We start from the raw sequence: 9498 nt of genomic DNA, 5'->3' as shown, positions 1-9498 counted from the left end.
AACAGAATGTAAATGACTCACACATGTCAGCTTTGGTCATCTCTTTTTTTCTGTCTCTCTCTCTCTTTCTATTACTTTATCACTCTCTCATTCACTCTTTTACCTTTTTTTTAAATCAAGTTGAATTTAGCTACTTGAGAAAAATGAATATGACATTGGTCTGTGTAGTTTTTGCAATTTGCGATAGAAATTTTGAAGTTAAGATCTAAGAATGTGCGTTAAGATAGCATTTCAGAAAACATTTGTGGTGACTTCAGAAGGAGTATGAACCTTTCATTTTATTTGAGTGAAATGCTTCTCTCAAATTATTCATTAAAAACACCAATTTGTGCAGAAACAAAACTAGAGAGTGAGTGATTTGAATTATTCACTCAACAGATTCATTCAAAAAAACATAATGCCTTCATCTAAAACCACATACCGAGTAGATATTCCTTTTGAATTTGTAGTTTGACAACTAAAAATATATGTTCTATATAAGTCTAGTATCAATGTGTGTAGATGAATCCGGATGTACTACATTTGTCATGTTGTCATTGTCATGTGACCGTCAGTTGCATCGCTTCACTGCCATTTGCAACCCGATCTCATGGCAATTTGTACATATTTTATAAGGTGGCTAATTCTTGCAAAATCATACGTATTTTACAAGTTCCCAAATTTGTATGAATTTGTACGAATGACCTACCCCTAACCCCACCTCTAAACCTACCTTTTCTGGGGTCTAGACAAATCATACAAGCATTTGCACGAATTAGCCACCTCGTAAAATACGTACGAATTGGTCATGAGATTGCATTGGTCATTTACCAATTATCTCCTGTTGCCTCATGGGATAGTAAAGTGTCCACTGCTTGCGCACTTTAAAATCTTGCCTAGTTTACCTAGTACCTAGTACTCTTTTCACGTGATGTTTTTTTCACCTATATACTATAGTAGGGAAGCATATTCAGAGTCAGTGAATCATTCATTCAGCCAATTTGTTCAAAAACATGAATTCAAGAACAAAACACAACAATGTTTTGCTTGATGATGTGTAACAATTGTTTAGTTTTTTGTACTATTTCTGTTGGAGAACGAAACATAAAAAATGAAAATTGCAATATTGTGTCTAAAATCTGTTATTATTCATCATTTTTATTTAGGTATTATATAAAAAAAATTTCAAACAGGAAAAGCAAAGTTGGCACACCACAGCTCCAAAAGTAGAAAAATATTTATTTATGTTCTCACCACAGGTGACATTTTGGACCTAAAAGCTCTTTATCAGACAATGAATGTTTTTATTATATAAAAACATCCCTGTGTGTGTGTGTGTGTGTGTGTGTGTGTAAAAAACAATATTAAAAAAGTAATATCCTCAAATAATACTAATATTAATGCAAAATGAGCAGGACATTGTTGGTTTATAGCCTTAATGGCTGTGGGATTCATAAAGAATCAATAAAGGTGGAAAAATACTGACCTACAAAATCATATTCACAAGCTATCATCCAGACCCCACGACATCTGTTCACATAAATCATTTCCCACATATGGTGTGTGGCATTATACTATATGCAGTAAAATAAGTAAAATAAATAAATGTTTGAATTCTTTTCTTGGCTTAACCTCATCTCCAGACATTAGGAGTTCTACCATGGAAAACCCCAGCTTATCTGTCAAGTTGGCTACAGCGGGCAGCACATGTTCCTGTGGATTCAGATGGCCAGTCAAGGAGATCTCTCCCTCAGACTGACAGTTGCATGCTGGGACATCACTATGAATCAACCCTCACCAATGCTTTGATGCCACCAAAACACGAAGGAAACTCTTGTTCTTGATAAATTGCCTTAAGGAAAAAAAAAACTTTTGACACATTGTGGGAAGGAAGAAAAGTCATAGGAAGAAAAATTACAGCCATAGCATATTATGTTTTACTCTTTTTTGCCTATATGTTCCTGTCACAGAAGTTTGACAGATGTGCTTTTAAACTTGCAAAATTACATTTTGATTTGTGTTTTCCTTCACATACTGTAGAAGTAATCCCATAACTATGATGTAATTTCTGATACAATAAGGGAAATTTAATCGCTAAGCCAAAGTCTATCAATGGTCAGATTCACTGTTTATAATTTCATCTGTTCTCAAAACAGGTGTGTAACCAGTGCCATGGTCTCCACAGGATAGTGTCAGAGAGGCTGGTCTATGTGTGGAACTGACCGGCCAGTGTCCCCTGGGGCTCCTTTGGTGTAACGGAGCTGATATCTGTTACTGTGGGCTTCTCTCGCTGTCAGTTAACAGACAGATAAGCTACGGCACGCTGTCCCTGCTGAGGGCAATCAAACCCTGAGTGGCTTCTCAGAACACTTTTGGACCACACCGGGTTGACAGTTTCAGGGGGAAAGAAGAGGAGGAAAGAGATGAAATAAGCTTAAATAAAAGAAAGGGGGAAATGTACTCTTGCCAGACATGTCGGTTTTGCTGAACCTGAGAGCCCTGTCATAAACTGACTATAGCCGGTCCCTATAGAAAACCTGCTGAAGGATAACATAGTTCTCTCAGCTACTGCACTATAGCTGAGATAGTGTATGGTACGCTGACTGTTTTGTGTTCACTTCAACTTGATATGTTGATTCTCAGAAGGATTTCGGAAAAACTACCTCAGAGACGTGATATTTTTATGTAGTCATATATTTTTTCCAACATAGGGAAACAGTGCACCTGATTCTTAATTATATCAATTTCTATGTGTAATGAGAACAGACTATGTAATCTAAGTTTACCTATTTAATTGCCAAGACACACAACGTTCAATCGAAAGAACATTTTGTATTTTTCTGCTTGGAGATGAATGCACGTTTGCTAAAATGTTTCCAAAAAGTGGCTAAACTTGCTATATATCATAAAATAGAAGCGTTTTTGAGCCAGTCATTTTGTACAATCTCTAGTTAGTGTTTACGCTTTCTTATCGCAGCTGGTGTGACAAATTGATGTTGATTTTCATCAAAGTGCAGCTACTGCAACTTTTGACATTTGTATTGTATTTTTCATTGCATTGTGGTGTGATGTGAAGAATTTAGAACAGGCCAGTGATTTCAGCGCTGTCCAGTAGATTATATATTCTTTATGAATGTTAATTTTTTACCTTTTATGTTCAGTCACTTTCTGAGAATCACAACTGGCTCTTGACCACATCTTATATTCAGGGAATATTTGTTTACTGACTTTAAAAAGAAAAGTGTTGGTGTATGGTGTGAATGCCATGATATTATACCTGGAATGTTCTTAGTTAGACAAGGTAAGAATTACATTACAAAACACATTTGAATTTGTTAGGCTAAGTAAGCAAAAACAGGTTATACAAAAAGTAGTGTTAGTCACTTTGCTAGTTACATTAGTACATGCTAAGTGTGCTATTGCTAGCTGGAAGTAAAAGATTTGAGTTAATATGATGTTTATGCAATCAAATTGTATAAGTTATCTTAATCAACATTTTAATATAATTGTGATTAACATGCTTGTGTAGTACAAAATCAAAGTTTATAAACTGATTAACTCAAATTTTGTGAGTTCTGTCAACTTATTACACTGCAAAAAATGCTTTTCTTACTTAGATGTTTGTCTTGTTTCTAGTCAAAATATCAAAAAAATTCTTAAATCAAGAAGGATTTTCTAGACAAGTCAATTTATTGTCTTGTTTTCAGAAAGAGTTTTTGCTTAGAACAAGCAAAATAATCTGCTAATGGGGTAAGCAAAATAATCTTGTTTTTTTTTGACAAAAAAACTAAGAAAAGCATTTTTGCAGTGTAGGGTTTACAGTTTAATATGTACAGTACGTTAATGGACTCTAAATTATTAGTTTGCAGAAATACATGACTTTTTTGTACTTAATGGCTTATGTGGATGACACTTGAAGATCATAAAGTCACTTTTATTGGCTTCTCACATACAAAGCTTCAAATGATTTTTCATTTGTCACATTATTGATGCATTTGGTGTCGATAATTGGGCTCTTAGGGCCTTCTGGTGAGTCTGTGGGTGTGCGTAAGACAAAAAAGAAATGCTGGACCTACTGGCAGACATTCATGGTCAAGTAGAGACAGTTATTAAATGAAAGGTTATTCATGATTTTAGATATAGTAAATGACAGCAGCTTTCTCTTTGAGCATGAAAGGTAAAAACAAAAACAAATATTCAATGAATTCCTGCTATGGTATTGAGAAAATCCCAGGTATCCTTACATAATGCAGCAGTTTCAGCCCTTCGTAACAGAGCTGCGTTAATGGCTAGAGAACAAAATTAATGACTCCAGAAATCAGATTCCCATGCAGACAACCAGGGACAGTTTAAGTCATTTTCTCCCCCACCCATTCACTGCATCTTTCTTGTGACAGGAAAAGTTGTGGTGTTGCTGACCTTAATTTCATCTCCTCATCATGCTGCTATAGATCTCTGTGGAGCGCTTCACCGTGCTAAACAATGACTTCTCCTGCATAACTTATCTCCCTCCCACTCACACACACACACCTTGAGAACACCAGCGTCGGCCTAGCAGCACATTTCTACAACTCAGTGCCTGCCATCAGCATCACTCACAATGAGCTCTATACAGCAGATGACTAGTAATAAAAGGCAGAAAGCTTGACTTCTGGGTTGATGTGGGAGGACAGTAGTATAAGCTGAATGGAAACTCAGATGTGCAACAAATAACCATTTTAACCTCATTAATCATTTTAGCACCATTTGATATGTTAAAGTTATCTCTGTAAACAATATTCTGTAAATAAAAAAAAAAGAATAAATAAAAATAAAAGTGCCATGATTTGATATATGCATTTAACAGATTAATATATTCATACTGAATATAATTTAATATATTCATCATCATCATCATCATCATCATCATTATTATTATTGGCTTACTATAGAAATTAAAGAAGAAAACAAATAAGTTTATTTTTGTGTTCTTACCAACAACAACAAAATCATGCATTATTAAATATATTTCTTTAATTGTATTAAATACAATTATTTAATATTTTCATTTATTAAGTTAATAATTTATCAATCCAAAATTAATCAATTATTAATTTAAATTAATAATTTCATTATTAATTGAAATAAATAAAATTATTTCTGGTTTTCTCTGTTTATAGAGACACTAGTAGTCTAGCCCAGATTAGTTAACTCCAACGGCCTAATATGCAAATGAAAGTGCAAAAACCAATGAAAGTTATGTGTTTCTACATGCTCTCCTCTGTGATTATATTTCAAAGAGGCACGCTCTTAATTTCTAAATCACTGAGAAAACTCGACCTAATTTCTTGAAAGACTGTCTACATATGAAAAAGGCACGGCGGTCTTTGAAGTCTAGAATTAGACACATGAACTCTTGCCCCTCCTTTAGCGCAATGACGCCTTATCAGTTCTGCTTCTTATTTATTCATAATCTGACTTAATGCTTTTGAGGCATTCAAACAATTGATCCGCAGCAAAACACTCCACATGCAGGCATCTGTAAATGTTAGGACATATATTCAAAGTCAGCGATTAATATTTCATATCAGCCTTCAGGATTAGAAAAAGGGTAACGCAGATGAAATGCCCCAAGACAAAGGTTTCTCACTTTAATGCTGCCGTAGTGTTCCCTTAAATATTTAAGGTAATAAAGTGCCATTTATTTTCTTCATCTAGAACAATGGGTTTAGCAGAATAATGAACATTTGAAACAACTTCACAGAATGTAAATCAGTCACAATCAATGGCCACTTTGCTGCCTAACCATACTGGCGAAATAATGTGAAAGCCACCAATTGTGCCGCCTCTGTAGTCTCCTTTAGGAACGCGCAGACTATGAAAGCATTTATTCTTTCACTCAGCTCATGCTCGCAGCTCCTCAGAGGAGACAGCGGGCAGCTGAAGGACTGTAATTAGCACCTGAAGACTAATTCTCACCTGGAGTTTATTTTTCGATTAAGGGAGCATGGTGGTCTTACTGCATGGTGGTTGGTGGTCACACAGTGACCATTCACTGGAAACAGCTCAGATTAGATTCCTGCACATGTCTGTACTCTATCATATACATGTATGCGGTATGATGGAAAATTGAATTCTCAGTCACAAGCTATCAATGACAAAGTAACACAAGCTGAAGGCTAGAACGAAGGTGTCAGAGAGAAGGGAATGGGAAAAAATTGTGCTGATGCTGGCTCAGTGTTAACACCATTTACATAATTATCTCTAAATGGAGAAAGCTGGGAACACCTAGTAACAGTTTTGCGTACTGGTGTTAATGCTCCTTCCCTCTCCAGCTGCTGTGCTCTCACCTGCTATTGTGCTGCTTGTATTGTTACACTGTGCCTGCAGAGGGAGACAGAGATGCATTGTTTATTGTAGAGATTAGATTTGTTTTTAGTGAACAATTTCAACCTACATAAACTTACAGAATACACATAAATCATCAGCATAATTTTAAAAAGAACATAGTTGGTAAACATAAGTTTTTCTTTTAGTAACACCATAGACTCCCCATATAAACCCTCCTATAAGTTAAAACTTCAAAGGCGCACTATAATTGTTTTTGTTGTTTTTTAATCTCTTTGAAAGCATGCATTTTCACATGAAATAAAGGCTATATCAATGGCATAACAAAAGCTGTTTTTATTGTACTGAACTCTTGGTCACATGAACCGCTTAATATTACTCACTTTCGCTTGCGGAATAATAATTATGGCTCTAAATAGAGCATATTTACAATGCCACTGTTGACTGAAAACTGCTGTATAACATGATTCCGCATCAAGACAACTATGTGTTACATAAATGTGACTGTGTATTTTTAGAATTTTCAATGTGAACACACTATTTTCAAAGTGGAATAGAATAGAGCACAAGTACACAAATTGGGATGTAACTTTAATCTTAAGATCTTGAATGGACTTCTACTGCCAATGTATTTTCCCTAAAAGCCTTTTGTATAACATTCCTATAGAGCAATCTAGCAGTAGGAAAGTTTTCCTATTTAAGTTTTAAATAGTATTTAATAGTGTTTAAGTTCCTAGTTACGTTTTCCTTACATATTGTACTATTCATAAAGATTTAATTTTGTGATTAATTTTCTCACAATTACAAACAGCAGTGCGGTGGCCACATGCGGAAGTGATCATGTGAAGAGTCCATTTCAAGGCCCGTTTATACCAAAAAAATTGTTTATTATAGGCATCAAAACAACCCAATAGCTGGGTTTGTCCCTTTTTAACCCAGCGCTGGGTTATATTTAACCCAGCATTTTTTTAGAGTGTAGAGCGCAATTAAAGAGATGTGCTTATGTGATTGACGGTGGCCATCTTGAGAAGCGAGGAAGCTTCAGAAAACGGCTCATAAAAAGGACGAGGACGTGAATGGTTTTTACAAGTCGGAATGTAAAATTACGATAATATCGCGTGAACATTTCACATGAAATTCTGTCAGTGTGAGGGGGAGATGTGGGGACACGCGCCGCGAGGCGCCCAAGAAAATTACAACCGCTATAGGCTATATACAACCGCAATAGGCTATATATTTCTGGTCAGTTTAATAAATAATTAATCACAAAACTATCACAAAAATTAAGTATCTTGGGAATGATCGAGGGGCACAAGGAAAATCTCAGACCCGGCCCTGCGGCGAGGGTGCAGCAGCCTCAGCACCCCTAGTTCCCACGGCCATGTATGGACTCGGCTATTGTTTTGAATCTAGAACATTTTAAAAAACAATATTTTTATTGTTATTATTATAGTAATCATCCCGGGTGTGAATGGACCTTTAAAATTTAAGATGTTAATGTTTTTTTGATCGATATTGTGTTAAGATGACAATGCACTAGGTGGTCAGTGAATCTCTAGGTTGGGAAATCAACATAAAATTGCTGGTTTCCAGGGCTGGCAAGGGGTGATGGGAATGAACTAACAGGCAGAAGCATGTTGTGGTCCGTCTGCCAGTGTTGTGCTTGAACAAGGCACTTAACCCCACAACTGGAGTGATACACAGCAGCTGACTGTGACCTCCTCAGTGTGTGTGTGTGTGTGTGTTTCCTGAAGGGCATGCACAGCTTTGCTTGTGCTTTCAGTCCAGTGGTCAAGATTGTTTTGGTATCTAGTGCACATAAACATTTAATTTTCAATTGCACAATATAAAATAAAATTATACTGTCTTTTTTATTCACAAAAAATACACTAACATTACTGGATATGTGCAAAGAAGTGCAGCACTTATGCCAGGTTAATGCTGCGTGAAATGCAAACCCCATTATTTTAGACCTGGCTGATTTGCTAGGTGGACACAGTGATAAAACCTCATAGCATAAGATGTACTATAATAAACATTTAAACACGCTCACTGAGCAGCCCAATCTAACCTGCCAGAAAGCCATTGTTTAGATGTTTCAGTATGTGAGCGGCCCAAATGAAAGAACTCACAGATGGAGAATGAATGTTTTTTGTGTCAGTTTATTACCAAATATTTCTTTAGCATAACTGAAACAAGAGTTTATTTCTTTTATCCTTATTCTTTTGTTCACATCACACACTTTCAGGGGAGACTCATCGGGTGGGAGAGTCTAAAATGCATGCACCGGTATTTCCAATTATACATGGAGGAACAGATGGTAAATGAAGTTGATTGAACATTAAAACAACGGTAGCTTATGGTGACATGCTATAAAAGACGACAAAAATTAAAAAGTTCATACATAACTCACATTTCATGTACGAACGCTATGCGACCGAGTCTCCTCTCGCAGAGCGAGCGTCCCCTGAAAGCTGCTCGTATTTTATCCACTCTGAGGTGATGGAGGGATATGCCTGGAGGAGAGAAATGAAAAGGATCCAAGTGAAAATTAAATGGCTCCGTCTGGCAGTCAGCTCAGCGGGGGCCTAGGGTTAATCAGAGGGGGTGAGAAAGAGAGAGAGAGAGAGAGAGAGAGAGGGAGAGAGAGAAACACTAGGAGGATGACAGTACTGCATAGACTGCAAAGCATCAGAGAGACTATGAGAACAGCGAGTATGAGACACAAAGTCAAAAACAGACAGAAAGATTCATCAGGATGGAAACTCACAGGGACAGGAGGCATGTTTAGAGAGGCTCGGCTGCCCTCAGAGACCTTTTGAACCCGCTGCAATGGGTCTGTCTGGGAGTCAGAGCTACATGAGGTGCTGTATGTGTGTGATGTGCATCAGTGAAAACGCAGGTGTTGAGTGTTGAGAAGTGGTATTGCTTCAGTCTCTGTCTCTATGGAACCATGCCGACGCAGGTATAGAGACTCATAGTCCTGATTTAAAATCAGATACTTGAAACATTGGAACTTATTTAAACAGTAGAAGTTACATGGCATACAACTTATTTAATGCATGTAGAGATACAATATGCACTTCTTACATTAGAAATTAATACAGAAATAGAATATTGAATATAATAGCCTGTATTTTGCTATATATATATATATATATATATATATATATATATATACACACACACACA

The sequence above is a fragment of the Sinocyclocheilus anshuiensis genome, unplaced genomic scaffold (assembly GCF_001515605.1).
Source record: "Sinocyclocheilus anshuiensis isolate Anshui unplaced genomic scaffold, SAMN03320099.WGS_v1.1 scaffold637, whole genome shotgun sequence".
Lineage (NCBI taxonomy): Eukaryota > Metazoa > Chordata > Actinopteri > Cypriniformes > Cyprinidae > Sinocyclocheilus > Sinocyclocheilus anshuiensis.
The sequence above is the reverse complement of the archived record's forward strand: the minus strand, read 5'-3'. Positions refer to the sequence as shown.